Below are 17,875 nucleotides of genomic sequence, written 5' to 3'. Positions count from 1 at the left end.
ATAAAAAATAACTACAAATAAATGTCTAAAGCCCAAAAATTGCTTACTGGAACAACGTTCTCTAATTCTAAAATTAAAATTTGAAATGGCAGCTACAGCTGCTATGAATGACCATCCGTGGTTAAAAACTACTTTCCTAAAGAAAATGGCGGAGTTAAAATAAGGTTAAAGTAAGGTAAGTAAGTAATGATAAGTAAAGTAAGGCGAGTAAGTAAGGTAAGCAAGGTAAAAAGTACAGTTACTGTAAGTAAAATAAGGTAAAGTAAGTTTTGTTATTCTAGTTTATATGAAAGTCAATTGGGTTCTTCATTTAAATTCTATATTAACAGGTTATTCTTAAGTAGCCTTAGGAAGACAAAAATACTTAGTCAGATTTCTTTAATTATTATATGAGGAATGAAAATGGGTTAAAGCCCCCTGACAAACTAAATTTCATTTATTCATCAATAATAAATTTTATTATTTCATAATTTTTTCAGTTTTTAATTACTAGAACAACTTTTTTAGCTATTTTTTCTTTGCATTGCAACAGATTTTTCCCTCTCCATTTTACATTCTATTATTGCACAAATTAATCCGGGTTTAATAATCGAAATAGTTTGATAAATTATATATATATATATATATATAACAATTATTTCAATTAATTATATGTGGCATTTCAAAAACTTCTTTTTTGATTGCACTAATAGAGTAAGCATTCATAAAATTGTTGGGCATTATTAGCATGGTACTGTAAAATATGTATAGATAATATAGAAACTTATGGAAATTCATTTTAAAGACCCCATTTTTGGGGTTAGTATGCAAAGAATTTTTATATTTGAATGTCATATGTACAAAAATTGTTATATATTTATTCGCTTTTGTTTCCCTAGATTTGGTACTTTGATAGCAGATGCAATCTTTAAGTTTAAGATGCACATCAAAGACCTTAAACTCAAGAAGTGCCGATAGCTCTCAGATTCGTCTTGAGTTTGTGAAAAATGGGCAAAGCCTTCACCGGGAATCGAACCCTGAACCTCTCCAATATGAGTCGAGAATGCTTCCAGTTACACCACGAAGGAATGTGGAAAGGAAAGAAAAAATATCTTATAAGGTATTTCTCCCGCCGCCTTAGCTAGCCTTCTTAGCTCCCGTCTTATGCTTTCATAAGTGTAGCGGTCAGCACGCTAGGCGCGTATACCAGAGGTCCGTGATTCGATTTCTAGTGAGGGCGTTGCTCATTTTACAAGTCTCCTGTTTAAAAAGTACCTAATGTTTCTACAGTGGCACCCGAACTAAAAGGGTGGTGGATAATGATTCTCCACACCCAGGATTGGGTCTCCTAAAAACTCCAGTCGCCCTTTAAAAGGGGGAGTATATAAGGTATTTCTCTCGCCTTCTTAGCATGCTTTCGTAGTGTAGAGTTCAGCACGCTGGGCGCGTATCCCAGAAGCCCGTGTTTTGATTCCCGGCGAAGGCGTTGCTCATTTTTCAACTCTCCTAGTTCCAATTAATCTAATGTCTTTACATTGTGATAATGTAGAGACATTAGATTAATTGAACAATCATTGTGATAATAATTGTGATAACATTGTGATAATGCTCTTACAGTATTTACTCGACGTAGAGCTGTTTCTTGCAGCGTGCGCTATACGGGACTAAGTGATGTTGCTACATTCCAAATGAAAGTATCCTTATAGCTTGCACAAGGTGCTTGTAAGATAAGTTTATGTCTTTCTCAGTATAAAACTTGTCTCATTATGCAGAGTTATTATAAAATAAGGGTACAATTTCAATACTTTAAAATCTATCACGTTATGAAGGGTTATAATAAAAAAAGTGTATCGTTTCAATAATTTATAAAAGAAGAGCAGTGAAAGATACCGCAATGAAACTTGGAAAGGGTGTATAGCCACAGATGAAACTATTTTCTTTAAACATTTTAAGCCGTAACTTGGGCGGTCGCCGTACACCATGTGACTCAATAGACAAAAGGGCTAACTGTAGTGTAGTAATTTACATTTTTAGAATTCAGCAAAATGCAACTGCTTCCCGTGACTCCTCGTAAATTCTGTTATATTACAGATTCATTACAAACACTGTCATTCCACGTAAATTCTATTACATTTCAGATCCATTATATACACGGCCATTTCGTCTGCTGGGTTGCGTGATAATGGTGATAGCTTACATTGCAGCACGGAATGCAGAGAAAAAACTTCATATTTGCACGGTTACACATTAGGTTTCATTGTGTTACCTTTCACTGTGATTTTTTTAAAACAAATTATTGAAGTTGTGTACTTCTTATGTAACAACCCTGCGCAATTGCTGAATTAAGTAGGTTATAATGTTAGCAAATGGACTCCTTGGTGTAAAAGTTACGATGCGAAGCATAACTAAAATACACATGAAAGTAGCAGATAACATGGTGATTTTATAGGTCTGTTTCATTTATTGATTTTAATCAGATCAAAAATCGAATTAGATTGAAATTATGCTATATAAACTGGAATGATCTCCACCGTTTTGCTAGATGCATACTTATCTTAGGAGGATGTTTTAGGAAAATGGTAATCTCCCAAGTTTTTAATCTGTGGAACTATTTAACAAGGACTTCAATCATAAAATTTTTCCTTGCATGTCTTCGTTTCTTTATAATTGGTTAAAAAAATAAGAAAGAAGTATTCCTGGTGCAATTTCGTTACTGAAATATCAAAAGTAGAAGGGGAAGAGGAGGAGACTTCTCATGCAGAATTTCAGTTTCCAGTAACAGCGTAATATCTTTCGTTCAAAAGAGATAACGTTATCTTTTTGAGACATTTCCATCAAGAGTTATCAAAACATGGATGATTTTTGAATCCACGTACTCTAGGGAAAGGAAAATTTTGAGGAAGTTTTTTCCTGAGCTACGTAGGATGGAAGAAGATAAGAGTGGCACAAATAGATAAAATTTAAAAGATTTTATGAAATAGATCCGACAAAAATGTGCGGTAAAAAAAAGATCCTCATCAAAGAAAAACCTTTAAGGAAAATATTATTATTAGACAGAATGTTTCCTGTAATACTGAAAAACATATATTTTTTAAATTTAGCTATGGTTGAGGGCATGCTAATGACTTGATTGTAATCCCAATCTAATGAGCTGATTAAACTTTTGCTTACCTCGCTACTTTATCCTTAAGGAGCTGGACTTAATCGTATTTGAGTGATTTATCATCCATACAGTAATTAAAGGCCTAAAAAATGATCAGACAAAATTAAAAAAAGCATACTAAAATTTTATTACGCTTTAAAAGGCATAAAAATTAAAATTATAATTTAAAGCATTCGCTTTGAGAGAATGCATTTACCGCTCACAAATGTAGCATAGTTGTTCTTGATTTACCTCGTATTTTTCTGATCAGCAGGCACGGAGTCAGGACATTTCTCAATAAACTCAGTGGACGAAACGGCTACTGAAACCATTTCTAACCTGTAAAACAGTTGTATCTTTTTAAATAGTTTATATTTAGGGATTAGACAAAAGTAAAAATCGAAGAAACAACATCTGATAAAATAATGAAAACCTTTACTAGCTCTAATTTTTGCATTCAAGGTTAGCGAATTTCTTCTGGAAAATGGACAAATAATAAAGTTTGGATTTTGGATAATGGGAGGATGCTCTGCTATTTTTTCCGCAGAACTTGTTCAACGTTTTCTAAAGATGCTGAAGCCGCATCATATCTCGAATTTTGTCTCTAAAACTTACCATAGGGGTTTTATTGAGGTCTAACAATTTTGGAGAAAATGGAAGATGAGAAACCTCACTGGCATGCTGAGAAAATCCCATTGAATGATATGAAATATATGTTTGGGGTCTTATCTTATTCAGTGGCAATTACTGCAAGCTATTTGCAACGTAGTATGAACCTTATTCTGTCATAATGGATGGTCGCTCAAAATGCTGGACAGAGACATGACAGTCCTTGACAGAGATGTGACCGTGTGGGTTAATAATTAGATTGGTAAAATAATATGATATGGTAGACAATCTATGAGCAAAGTTTCGTAAATAACCATGATTCAAGTTTGGGTTGGTGTTCTTCATACGCTAACTAGGCCAGACGTTAGAAATCGCATCCAGGTCGATTCACCAGACCAGGTGGCAGGCTTCCATGAATATACAACCCAATTTTTTAATGTTACATCGCTTGTTTGTACAGTAAGGATTTGAAAACACGTTACTCAGTTTAGCAGTTACTTCTGAAACTACTTTTTTGGAGGGGGTAGAATTTCTTCACAATATCATTCGTTCTCCGTCAACATTAACAACATTTTCTTCCGTACTGGTATTACCCGAATGATGTTTTTCCAGAAATACAGTATGAGATCATACACCTGGAATCAACATCTCACTATATATCAAATAAATTTGTTATTTTAATCACACAAGTACCATACATATGGGCTCTAAGTTTTCCTTGGATGAAAATTTGTAAATTCGCACTTAAGTCCCTTCCACTTGCACAGAATGATCTCTAGAACGCAAACATAGCTTCCTATTGGTTTGCGAAATTTCTTACCATACCAGGAATATTAACAACTCACCGCTTTTATTTTAAAATAAAAAGGATTTGTCATTTATCAATTCATTTTACTTACTGATTCTTCACTTGTGTTCATCTCCTATATCTGTACATTTCTAGACGAACTTTAATCGAAAAGGATAATAAAACTTAACGAAAAATTCACTTATTAAGCTAAAAATTTAACATACTTTGTTGATATTCTGATAATTTGTCAGAAATCCAAGTAAATTTTGCTATGTTTTAATTTTACCCCTATGTTTTACATCTTAATATTATGAAAAACTGAACAGTATTCATAGATATATTTTCATCCATAAATTTTCATCCACATTTATTGATCTTGCAACATTTTCTATGTAGTTCATAGTTCTCGTAGAGTGCACAGACATTGCACTGATATTTATTAGTTGACAGTTTTCTTATTTCTTATTTTTTTTTAAACTACGTTATGTTCAAGATATGTTTTTCCTCTTTTGCACTCCAAATTTTCTCATTTGTTTCATATTATGATGGTTATTTTACTGTCTACCTATAGTTGAATATTCCCGCCACACCAAAATCTCACGTAATCAAAGTGACTATATTTACATTCTCTTACTGTCTATATTAAAGTTTATTTCTGCATTGCGGTTTATAACGCGTACTGTTTTCTTGAATTCCTTCATTTACTTCAACTTCAGTATATACATAGAGTATACAGCTAAAAACTACACAGAAGTGTTTTTTACACAAAGCAGTCATAATTTCACAGACAGAAGAACTATTTTAAAATGGTTACTACACGAAACGACTTCAGAACTTCTTTGATTTTTTATGTATACAGCTAAAAACTATATTTATTTTTATTCTTTGATTTTAATTTACTTTAACTTTATATACATATAATATACAGCTAAAAACTACACAGAAGTGTTTTTTACACAAAGTAGTAATAATTTCACAGACAAATGAACTACGAGTATTTTAAAATGGTTACTAGACGAAACGACTTCAGAACTTCTTTGATTTTTTATGGTCATTGATCTTGCATAATTCTGTCTCTCTAGGTGTACCCTCAACCTCTTATTGGGCGGGAAAGTTCGCGAGATACAAAGAACAATTCTTCATCATTCATTTTCCCTGCTCAAAATTTTATTGTGCATTTAACATCGGTGGGACAAGTTAAAACTTCCTCATCAATCATGACCTTTCCCATCTGATGCTGTGGGCGGGTTGTTCTAAGAATGTTCTGATTTGAAATTGGGGATTCTCTTGTGAGAGATGGCAGTAACCCCAGAACAAATTTTTCGAAAGTCTTGGTCCTGTCTGTCGTAAATAAGAATTCTTATTCTCACGTTTCCACTAACGAATGTGAAATGATCACTTTATGCTGAAAGTAATGTGGCCAGCTTAACATCAGAACGGAAAGACATTCTGATTATTTTAGAAGTATCTAAGAATTCTTTTAGTGGAGTAAATAAGTTGAATCCGCAGTAAATGTAATACTAAATAAGTTTTGCAAAAATTCCAAGTATTCTTTTTTTAGTGCTTCAGCTGACTTTTAGAGCTGCCTAATGTAATTCTAAAGTTTAACTCTTTCTCGATTAGTTAGATAATGACGAGTCATAATCATGTCGTAATCTAGTCGATGACTAGTCATAATCACTTGAGAAAATCTTCGCCGCTTCAGAACTAAGCCTACTAATTATTTTAAATTAATTATTATTAAATGAACAAAAGACGAGAGATTATGCATTTATTACTACGGAAGTAAAATATCTAAGAATAACTACTGTTAAGAAAACGAATAATACTTGAAAGTAATGTAATATTCCAGACCACTAAAACTATATCAAAATCTATATCACATGATAATAACAATATACACCTGACAGTAACAACATACCGCTGTTGTAGTGTTCTTAAAAGAGTCTTCACTTATTTGTATTTCATTAAGAGTTATTTCCTAAAGTCGCAGTTATGGCGTGTTATCGTCTTTTAGTTTGCACATGACATGATTTAAAATTTAACGCATCTTGACTACATTCAGTTTAGACTTGACATTTAAAAATTTAACTAAATCTATCTTCTCCCTGTGGGCTCAAGTTCAAAAGTCGGCACGTTATTTAACACTTTAGGCGACTTGCGACTTAAGGCGACTTAAAGGAGATATTTAGAGTACCCTGAACCGTAGTACGTTGTTTTAGAATAGACACTTTATAGTCATTTTCTGCCCCCATACCGTGACACATAACCATTGTAACGGTTGCTACTAAAAAGAGGTCGAATCGTCTAATTTACTAAAATCCTATAATTTTCTGTGTGTGGTGATGACGATGCATGTTACAATCGTAAATGAGGGAAAGGTTGCTACTACCTTGATGCCTCTGTTTCAAATGTAACAGACTATTGTCACTGTGATGGAGACATTTACCAACTTAGAATGCAACTGAGCTCGATATACGGCCTTCTACCAATAATTACTTTTCCCGAACAGATCTCTTACCAACGGCAAGGCATCTCCTTTCCTCACCAGGCACGAATTGCAGTTAAACTTGTTACCTTTAAACTCTGTGTTTAAACCCATTTTTAATTTGCATAACTTATTTTCTGAGGGATATATGGGATGTGAATCAAAACTCACTAACTTCTCAGCGAAGGAAACATTTAAATTTCGCTCATATACTGAAACTAAGACGATTAAAGGGCTAACTCAAATACTGGTAATTCCACGCTGCTAATATTGGTAATTCCACAGTTTTGGGAGAACTTGGACGCATCAAACATCATCGCAAGTCTTCTAAGCAGACATATCAACTAATTTCTATATTTATTACTCTGGTGCTGTTCTTATTTATATAGTAAACTTTTTTAAGCCGTATCCTTAATCATCCGTTACATCGCTTGTCACAGCATTTTTTTAAAAATATCTTCTGACGGACATATCAACTAATTGCTCTACTCTTTACCATACCGCGTTTTTATTTATATAATCAGCTAATTGCTATATTCCTTATTAAGTCGAGTTTTTATTTATGTGATCAAACTTCTTTAGCCCGTCTCCTAAATAACTAGTCACATCGCTTGTCACTTCACTTTTCAAAAATACCTGTGTTCTCATTCAGATAGCCTAACCTGTTCATCGCGTGTCTTTTCAAGGGAGAATATTCCTTTTCTACGTCATTTTGAATTGCAGTATTTACTGTGTTATTACTTTTCTTTTTGAAAAAATCGCTTAGCTTTCCAAACTGATTCATTCAATAGGTTCCGGAAAGATATGGAGCAGCGCCCGTAACTTGAACCCACTTCTAAGCTTTTCTTCGGCAACTCTTTCTAATCAGTATCCTAATCCTTCTTATGCGGGGTTTTCATTTTACAGAACGAAATCTAACTGGCTTAAAATTTTTTATTATCTATTATCGGAATTTTTATTGTTAGGAGTCCAAACGGTAGCTTTTTTTTTTTTTTTTTTTTTTTTTTTTTAAATTTCAAATGGAATGCTAGTACTTAGATCAGTTTAGAAGCCCGCTTGGCTACAAATTGCCAAAGTTTTAGAAGGATTTGGGTGATTATTTTCTTTGCATGGCTTCTGAACCTGGTAGGGAAAAACTGATTCAGTTATTCATTTTCAAGCGATGATGTTTGAGATAAGTATTTAACACCCTTTCATGAGAGATAAAGAACTTTGTTTGTCAAATATCACCGACATTAACAGAAAGAGAACTTTTAAGAGAACTCATAAAAAGCCACCATTAGCAAAAACCGTATTTTTAAGGCACTACAAGGTAGCAAGGAAAATTTTAAACACTATTGTTGCTGTTAAAGAGAAATATTCACTCGCACGAAAACTCGCACTGGAACTTTGATCGTATAACATATCAATCATTTCAATGCTTTTAAACAACTCCAAAAGCAGCAATGTTCTCATTTTTGGTAACTTTCTTAAATTAGCTGAATTAACCGTTGGGTATTGATACAACAGCCAAATTTATATTTTAAAATAAGTGAAAAAATAATGTGTAAATAATTAAAAGATTTTTTTTATATTTTAAAGTTTGAATACAATGACTTAATTTAATACTTTTTAATCAATCCGTAGAGTGACGTACTATCCAGGTAACCACTGTGGTAACTAAATTTGCATACTTCTGGTGTGAATTGCAATGAAAACGGTGACAGAAATCACAAAGCAAAATAAAACCATTGATTTGGTTAAAACTTAGGATAAAACTTTATACAATGACTTAACAAAATTTTTCTGGACAGAAATCTAGTCAGAATTTATGAAACATTAGAATGAAGTTTTCTCTGTCTTATTAGTAGTTTTAGGTTCATTCTTTTTTTAACAGACTTTATATATTTGCTCCTTCAGGTAACTTAACTCTTTATTATCCATAATTGAATGTCTCTCAGTCATTTCCAAACTTTATAGGTCTTTCCATACTTGTTTCCTAGAAGGTTTATCAATTTTCTTTTAAACGTTTTTTTATGTGTCAGTTCTTCATGGCGAAACGATTTTCCAAAATGCTTTATTTTTCCTCGTGTTGTTTTATCTCTCTTTACAATGCAGTGAAAAAAACCCGGACTGAGTTGACAGGTCTGGATAAATTCGTTGATAAACACTTCTTTTGATCCTGATCAAGGTATTTTCTCCTTCCGCTCTGGGAAATAGTAGAGAGAACTCTGAGAATCTTTATATATTTTCTTGAGCACTCTTTCAGACAACATGAAACGGTTGGGACTATAGATGGAAAATGGTGTTGTTATCCCGACGCTCAGTACCTTGTTCTTTTCTTATAAGCTACAAGATCCTCAGTCCTGCAGAGTGAATTTTACGCTAGAATTTTGAGCACATATTATTGCAGTTTTAGAACTTCCGTTACTATCACGTTCAGAACTATTAATCTTGGATAATAGCTGCCAAATAAATAGGATTTCCAATGTGCGAAATAAACATATTTACAATAAATAAAAATAATAATTCGCGTTTACCGATCATTAACAAATACTGAAATGAAGAAATAAAAAACACAAGACAGATTATTGATTAATAATAATGAAAAAAATCAAATTGATAATAATAGAATCTTTTTCGAGATAATTCTAACTGATTAACAAAGACCATCGTGTAAATAATATAAGTCAATGCAAAGCAGTAAGTTTTGCAATAAAATGTTGTTAATTCCTTTTTGTTTGTAACTTTTTGTAATCATTTTGAGTTTATAGGATTTTTATTTTGTCTATTTTATCATTATGATGGATTTCTCAAGAGAAAACGACTCGTAATTACGCAGTGCATTGATAAAATACTAAAAACTTTCATACAGTCTACTTATCCAGCCGCCGCCCAGACGGTATAGTGGTTAGGAGAGCCTACTGAGGTATCGAAGGGCCCGGGTGCGAATCCTGGAGAAAGTATGGATGTTTGTAAATGTAAAGTGTCTATGCGGCATGGGGCCACTCTAAATACGCTGCAAGTAGAAGGTTATTCTTGTTTGCATGGGTTCATGGTAGGGAAAGAGGGGCGGGAGATCCTCGGACCCGTCCCCTCTCCATCAAAACTGCGGGCGAATACAAGGAAACCCTTACCGTCACCAGTATAGCTGCTCAAGGCTCTTGCCAACTACAGGTGCAATTTTGCATTCCTTACCACGATAAATTTCGTGGTTTGTTCTGATGTTACTGTCAGACAAATGAGATAAGTAACAACAACAAAACTGAATAAAAAACAACCTTAGACTGACAAAGATTTCGAATAAATTTCTATCAGTTTCGAGGGCAATCGCTCATAAGCAGCTTTCTCAGGAGCAAAAATTGTTTGTAAAAATAGGAGTAGAAACAACCATATTTAAGGGAATTCAGTGAGCAGAGCTGAGAAAAACCGTGTATTAATTTCCAAAGTAGCAGGCTGGTCGAAAGGAAAATTATGCAGTGTGATTTAATTACATTATAGTTTCTATATAAAAAAGATTTCAGTAGGCTTAGTAGGATCAATAAATGTTGTGTTTTTGTGTCATAATTACCCCGGACTATTTCTGTAACAGAGCAATGGATTCATTGCAGATGAAACGTTAATTAATTTTTCGGGTTTAATAAGTTTAATAATGAAGCAATTAGTACACCTCTGTTCTTTGATTTTCAATATTCTTTTTTCTTATTTTTTTTTTTAATCCATCGCTCGAAATTAAAAAGACGTGGCACAATTTCGTGCTTTTTAGATGCGCAGTATTTAGCTTGTACAAAATGAACACAAATCTTTTTCTATCGCTAAATATATTTTTCTTCATCGTTTACAAATAAAATTATAATTAGTTTTCTTATTTTAATCAATAATGTCTATAGAGGTATCTTAAAAATCAATCGGCTTTTGCGAGAGAAAACCTTTACTTGTCTCTACCAGTAACGTCACAAACTACGTTTCTGTCGATTTTTTGACTCAGATGTGTTTGAAGAAGCAGATGATATGAGTTGAGACTTCCGAATTTATTTAAATTTTTTCCAAAATCGGGAAAAATTTGTGTCTTAAATCATCATAGTTCCGTTTTTAAATTGTTCTCTGTGCAGCGCTTAATTTAAAATAACATTCATTTGCAAAAAATGCACATGCACCCACCTACACAAAGAGGCAGATTTTACGTATGTGTGAGAATAGTTCGCCCATGTATCAACCATTTTAAAAATCATTAGCAACTGAAACATCAAATGGGAGGGAAATGCATAGTAAATCTCAGGAAAAAAAAAAAAAAAAAAAGAGATTGGTTTTGTTGGATTCTTTTTTTAAACGTCCCCGTGGTGAGAGAAAGGGAGCAAAATTCAAAAAATTGCTTGAACATATGAAATATGCGCCATTTTTACTTTTTATGGGTGATTAATTCGAAAATGGGTCGACGTATTTCATCCTGTCCGTCGTCCGGTACGTCCCGTGAGGGAAAAGAGGAATACGAAAAGTCCTCCACCAAGAAGAAAAATGACTTCTTTTTCCCTCGGACTGTACACCAAGAGGCGGAGGGGAGGTAGTCGAAGAGAGAAGTTGGAATTCTTTTCATTTCTTATTTATGCATTTCATTCTTGTTTTATTTCATTGGGAGTGATGGATGCCGTAATGGAATGAGCGGGGAGTTGGCGTTTCGTTGGAGTATTCCGTCAAGGCAAGGTTCAAGAACTGCTAATCGGAACTGCCTACCGACAATTGGCGATTTTGATTTTAAAACTTTTCGCTTTGTCAGTTAGTGTGAGATAAAATAAATTTTGCTTCCCACTATACATCAAATGCTGGTTATTATTAACGTTAACTGTTTATATTACATATAATATTTATAACTGATTTCGCCTATGTATTTTAGGTACCTAAAATGTGAGGTTAAATCCAATTCACTCTGAAAACTACTCTTTGTTAATCTTCTTGTGTTTAATTATTATTATTTAAAATTAAAATAACTCTAGCTAATGATGAATGTAGTATAATACCTGTTAACGATTGTTAAAGACCAGTGTTCTCGTTCATCGTCAACTGAACCAAACCTTGTTTCGGACTACTTCATACGATTTTTCCCCCTCCTTCCCGCATGCCTTTGCGGTGTAATTTCAAGCACACGTGCTAGGGAGGTCCGGAACTCGAATTCCAGAGAGGACATTGCGAACTTCTTCGGTTTTCTGACTTCGAAAAATTCTAAAAGATTCCGCAGCTTAACAGTAAGAACGCAAAGAAGAAATAAACCTTAAGTAAACATTTATTAATCTTACATCTTGTAGGCACAGTTTATATTTTACAAAACTTATCCAACGTTACTTGTGGAATCTTGAAAATACAAATGCTTAAATATATGCGGCACAAGATTTAATATCTATACAATCCGACTTCAATTAGTAACTGCCACTTTTAAGCATAAAGGCTGACAAACACAAGAAAGCATTTATCAAAATCAGCTCGAACAGCAGGTGGGTAACTCACGAGGTAAACTTGTACACCCATTTACTATTTTAAATTCACCTACTTTGCATTTTAGCGAAACTGAAGTAAGATGCAGATGTTGCAGGAAAGAATTGACAAAAAATAGAGTGTTATGTAAAATAAGCCTTGTAACTTTTATTTATAACAGTAATTATAATAGCGCCCAGCTTATGAATTATAGTTTGAGTTCTAGTTAACTGAATTCCATACTTAATAACATTTGTATAGAGAATATTATTTATGTATGTCACATGTTTGTAACCTGACAAGCGTTCATTGCAAAGAATAAATTCTTTCTTTTTTTTTTGAAATCATCGAGAAAATTTGCTGTCGATAGTTAACTGAAAATATAGTTTATATTGACAACTTCTATAATAAATATTTGCTACAACGTGTGAAAATCTGCTATGAGATAAGAATACAAACTCAACAGCTCCCAGCTCTCAGATTTACAAGTGTTATAATATGCATACAAGTGTTATAATATGTATACAAGTGTTATAATATGTATGCAAGTGTTATAATATAACCAGCGCTCTTCAAATGGTTTTTTCCCCCTCCGTTAGTTTTAATTTAATTATCACAGATTTACGAAACTATTATAAATTATTCTTCATGACTTTATTCTTAGCATTCATGAAATTAGATATTCGAGTGTAAGATAGAGTTTACATATAGTATTTATCGCTGTTAACATACGCATATATTTCTGTAATGTTGCAAGAATTCATATGCTGTTAATAAATATTCAGGAAAACAAGTGTTTTCAGACAAAAGTATTGCTTTTCATGCTCAGTAAAAAGAGAACTGAAACATCAGTCTACCCAAGTTTTGTTTATTCATTCAGCTTTACAAGTTTGATTTGTTTTGTAAGCGTTAACTAGTTTCAAACTTCTAACAGACGTAAAGGGAATTGTCGCCATGTCTGAAAATAACTTGTAGAGCCATTACTTTATTTTAAAGCAGGAGACATGAAAAATGAGCAATGCCCTCGCCGGGACTCGAACCACGAACCCACGGCCTCCACCGAGCTTGCTGGCCACTACACCACGAAGGTATGCTAAGAAGGCGGGAGAAATACCTTATATACCCCCCTTTTAATGTTGCAATTAAAAGAGCGATTGGGGATTAGGGAAACCAATCACCAAATTCTGGTGGTGGAGAATCATAATCCACCACATTTTTTAGTTCGGGCGCCACTGTAGAGTTATTAGGTTATTTTGAAGCAAGAGATGTGAAGAAATGTGCTGTTTCCTCACTGGGACTCGAACCACCAACCTCTGGAATACGTGCCGAGTGTGCTGACCATTACACCACGAAGGCATGCTAAGAAGGCGGGAGAAATACCTTATAAACTACAAAGACTTCTGTTCAAATATGTTTTCTAACTACAAAGAGTTCTATCAAATAAATAGGTATAAAACAACCTTTTTATTTGACAGAACTTAGAGCATAAAGGCACTTCTCGTGCTCACAGGATCAGCCATCATGTGTGGAGACGCAGTTTAAAGGAACAGTCAAATTCAAAATTTAAAATGTAGAGTAGTAGTCGAAAACTAACGCAATTAATTTTAAATCTAAGTTGGCTCGGAAGTTCTCACCACTATAACAACTTAAATGACGGCAATGACGAAAAGCCGAATAAAAGCAATCTTATCACAGCTTGCAAAACTAAGTGCCACGAAAGGTACAAACGCCCTGTCTTACAATTTAAAAAAAAAAAAAAAAAAAAAAAAAAAAAAATTCAGCCTAACCAATTAACAACTAACGTTGAGTTTTCAAAATATTGGTCAAAACAATTTTTTTTTTGTCTTCTGTATAGTGTTTTTTCTTTCAACTTTTTTGTATATTGTAGGTAAAACATCACTGTTTCTGGGCAAAAAATGCTGTTTCTCTTACATTAAATTTTTTTATAAAAAATAAATGATCCTTTCGATACTTTTTTTTTTGAAAAGTTTTTTTCTTTTAGTTTTGAGTAGATCTCATAGAAAGCACAAGCAATCAAATAATTTTATGAAGACACGTCAATCTTCTAGAAACATTAGACTGTATAAATGGTGTCAAAAGTTATGGTTATTATTATTTTGTTTTTGTTGGTATAAACATGCATTTTTTTAAATGTTGCGAAAACTCAACGTCCTTTCAAAACAGTGCCTTTATGAATATAAAAATTTTCCTAGATAGTAGTATTTTCTTTTACAGACAAAATAACTTTTCCAAACAGACAAATTTCTTTTACAGACAAAATAACTTTTCCAAACAGACAAATTTCTTTTACTGACAAAATAACTTTTCCGAAATAACGGTTTTTAACGCTGAATGAAGAATTAATAATTTATGAAGGATTGAATAAAACCGAAGAACTGGCTAAGGTTCATCTCTATTTAAATATTTTAAATGCCAATTTCATGCTATATGAGGTTTTCTTCAGCACGTATTTTTATAGATGAGCAAACAATACCTCATTTTGGTAGACGTTTATGTAAATGTTTCTCAAAGGAAAACCCATTTGTTTGGAGTAGAAGGTTTGGTGTTTTGTGTCTCTAATGAAGACTGCTTATATCATTCTGATATAGTATATTCAAGAAAATCTTCAAAGGCTTCGGCTGATCTGAACGGTAGAGCGTTGTAATAGAATTTTAAGGGTAGTTAAAGTATCTTCAAATTATTACGTATATATTTCGACAATTGTTTTACGTCACACTTGTTGTCGGAATTGAATGAGCTGAAATCTTATGCAGCTGGAACAATTATTGAATGAAGTTTAGAAAATGGTCCTATTATACCTGTAAACATAATGGAAAAATTAAAACATGGAACATATGACACCGCATTTGATAAAGATCATGGCATCGCAGTTATTCGGTGGACCGACATTCCGTCATAGCTATGACAACTAACTTTGATTCAATTTATCCGCTTTCAGTGACCATGATGTAGTCAAGAAAAGAAAACAAATCTATATTCTTAAAGTAACCTAAACTTATAGGAAATTACAACAAATGTATTGTTATGAAATGTCCAGGCGCGGTGAGATAGCTTCCCCGCAACGCAGGTTTAAAATTGCCATAAAATGGCAAGGAAACGCAGGTTGCCACATTTGGCAAAAAATCGTCCATTTGGCGACAAAATAGACGATATACTACAGACGGATGGAGAAGCTTATTGAACGAATTCTTACTGGTTTAGCTCAGGAGCTTCTCGAACATAAGCCAAAAGCTATATAAACCCTGCTGGTACTCTGAGAGTTAGTGTCTTGGCTAGCGAGTCAGTCCGTAGAGAGCCCATCGAGTTGCCAGTCAGTCAGCGAGTGCCGAGTGGGTCGTCGAGTGCACCGAAAGAGTGTATCGCGGTTAGTGCATTGTCGAGAGAGTGTGTTGAGCTGCGGGAACGACTGAACCAAGGAGTCGGGAGCTATACTCTGTGTGTCGTCGATTGCATCACAAGTTGTAGCGTGGAGAGTCTCGAGAGTACGTGGAGTTCCGAGAACGACCGAGTGGAGTCAGGTGCTGTACTCTGGTGCTTTGTAGTGAAGCTGTCTCCACCGTTATTGCATGGTACTGTGAAGGTTGTGTCGGAGTTTCAGCGTGTTTATAGTAGATCTCGACAACTGTAAAACGTGCTATTGGAACTGTTTTGAATAATACAAGTGAGTTTTGATACTTCATCAAGTGCTGTTGTCGTTATTCACTCCAAATCCACACGAATCCCGTACGAACGTGAAAGAAGAAAATAACGTAACAATATGGACGTTGGGGGCCTTCTGGACAATTTTATCGCATTGTATATATAGTGCAAATAAAAAGTAAGGAATGATGCCTGTCTATTTTTACGAATTTAAATTATGTAACTAAATGCGTGGAAACACTATCAGATTGTTGTTGATCCCAAAATTTCCTTGTTAGATTTTCAAAGAAGAATGTTGCGCTGGCATTGCTGAAGACAAGGGAAGAATATTCTAAAAATTCGCAGCTTTCATTTTCATATACCTATGCATTGGCCGACCATCTTTTTTCCAGAATTTAACTTCAGACCAAACGAGAAAGGATCCCATAAATCACGTTATCAAGAAAAATCCAGCAAACAGAACTAAAAGATGCAAATACTTTGGTAGTCAAATAATAACTGTTTTTAATAAATATTATGTCCCCTCTTTACAGCAAATTTTTCAAAGATGGCAATGTATGCCAAATAATCGGTTTTGACTGACGTTGCGTTTTCTCAACTTTTGTATCTTCAATATACTGTAATATGTTAAAAAAATTATTTTTGGTCATTTCCGTCAAGTGAAAGGGAGAGCAGTCGTTAATGGGTTAAACTCATTTACATTTCTGGTGAGCAAATGGAAAGGAGAAGTTATAGTAAAGGCTGAAATTACAAATAACTGCTTTGTTTAACTAATAATTCTTACACAGTTTTGACAATTAGTAAACAATTTACAGCTGACTGTTTCATGAGCTTTGAAAACCTACGCAAGAAAAGGTAACTCATTCTAACAATTCAGATGGATTAAAACAGATAACATTTGCTTTATGATTTGAGAATTCATATAAAATATCAATATGCTGTAAAGATTGTATCTGCATGAAACATAAATATAGTAACTGGTTAAGAAAGTCAAAAATATATATTTTTTTGCCAACTGTAATACTCGAAAGTATTTTAAAGCAAATAAATTAGCAGAAACTTTATGGCGTAATTAATACGATGCTTGTCTGTATAGCTTAAGCAAGGCAAACCATGATCACTTCTTTTAACAGCTGGCAATAAATATTATCTCTTCTTCGCTGATTACGCCATAAAATTCGTTGCTAATTCATTTGCTTTCAGTTACTATCTTTATAGAAGATAAGAAACTAATTGCAGAACATATTTCAGGAACTGTGAAATACTAGATCACCGCTAAAAACGGATGAAACGCAACAGAAAGGAACAACTTTCTAATGTTATAGCTTGCGCGTCGCAGTAACATCGCATCATTGCATTTTTTACGGCGAAAAGGGAATGTGATAGGCATGTACCTAACAATATTTTTTAACCAAATTGTGATTGGTTTAATTTACTCGAAGTTTATTCAAATGCACATTACTTGCAGATTTTGTGTAACTCATAAAGATAATAAGCGCTTGTAAAAGTCGCGTGAATTTTACCATAATTTTTTTTTAATATGAGAGTCTTTCATAATTTTACTCAGTATTTCATTCATGGAAAATTACGATGGCTGGAAGTTTAATAAACTTGCAGAAGTGATGAAATCCGTATGCTTAAATATTTAGGTTAAAATAACACGCCGAATAACGATTATTGGAGAGTACAAAAAAGAATCAGCGTAATGTTGATAAATTTTGCAAGAAATAGGAATTGATAAATTTTACAGGAATGGTTTAAA

The 17,875-nt window shown here is 33.6% G+C and overlaps 1 long non-coding RNA gene across 1 annotated transcript in view; it reads right to left on the bottom strand.

Moving 5' to 3' along the window:
- Positions 1-17,875, bottom strand: part of LOC146998028 (uncharacterized) — a 93,563-nt gene that overhangs the window by 64,474 nt on the left and 11,214 nt on the right. The window contains exons 2-3 of the long non-coding RNA XR_015039988.1: positions 3,374-3,460; positions 3,151-3,224 (exon numbers count right to left, since the gene is read on the bottom strand). This is a non-coding gene — a long non-coding RNA (uncharacterized LOC146998028). The remainder of the gene's footprint in view (positions 1-3,150; positions 3,225-3,373; positions 3,461-17,875) is intronic.

Source organism: Stegodyphus dumicola, chromosome 3, assembly GCF_044657685.1.
Source record: "Stegodyphus dumicola isolate Sdum_Otavi_A_Nest chromosome 3, ASM4465768v1".
NCBI classification, from domain to species: Eukaryota; Metazoa; Arthropoda; class Arachnida; order Araneae; family Eresidae; genus Stegodyphus; species Stegodyphus dumicola.
Note: the sequence above shows the minus strand (reverse complement) of the source record. Positions and strands in the feature narration are given on the sequence as shown.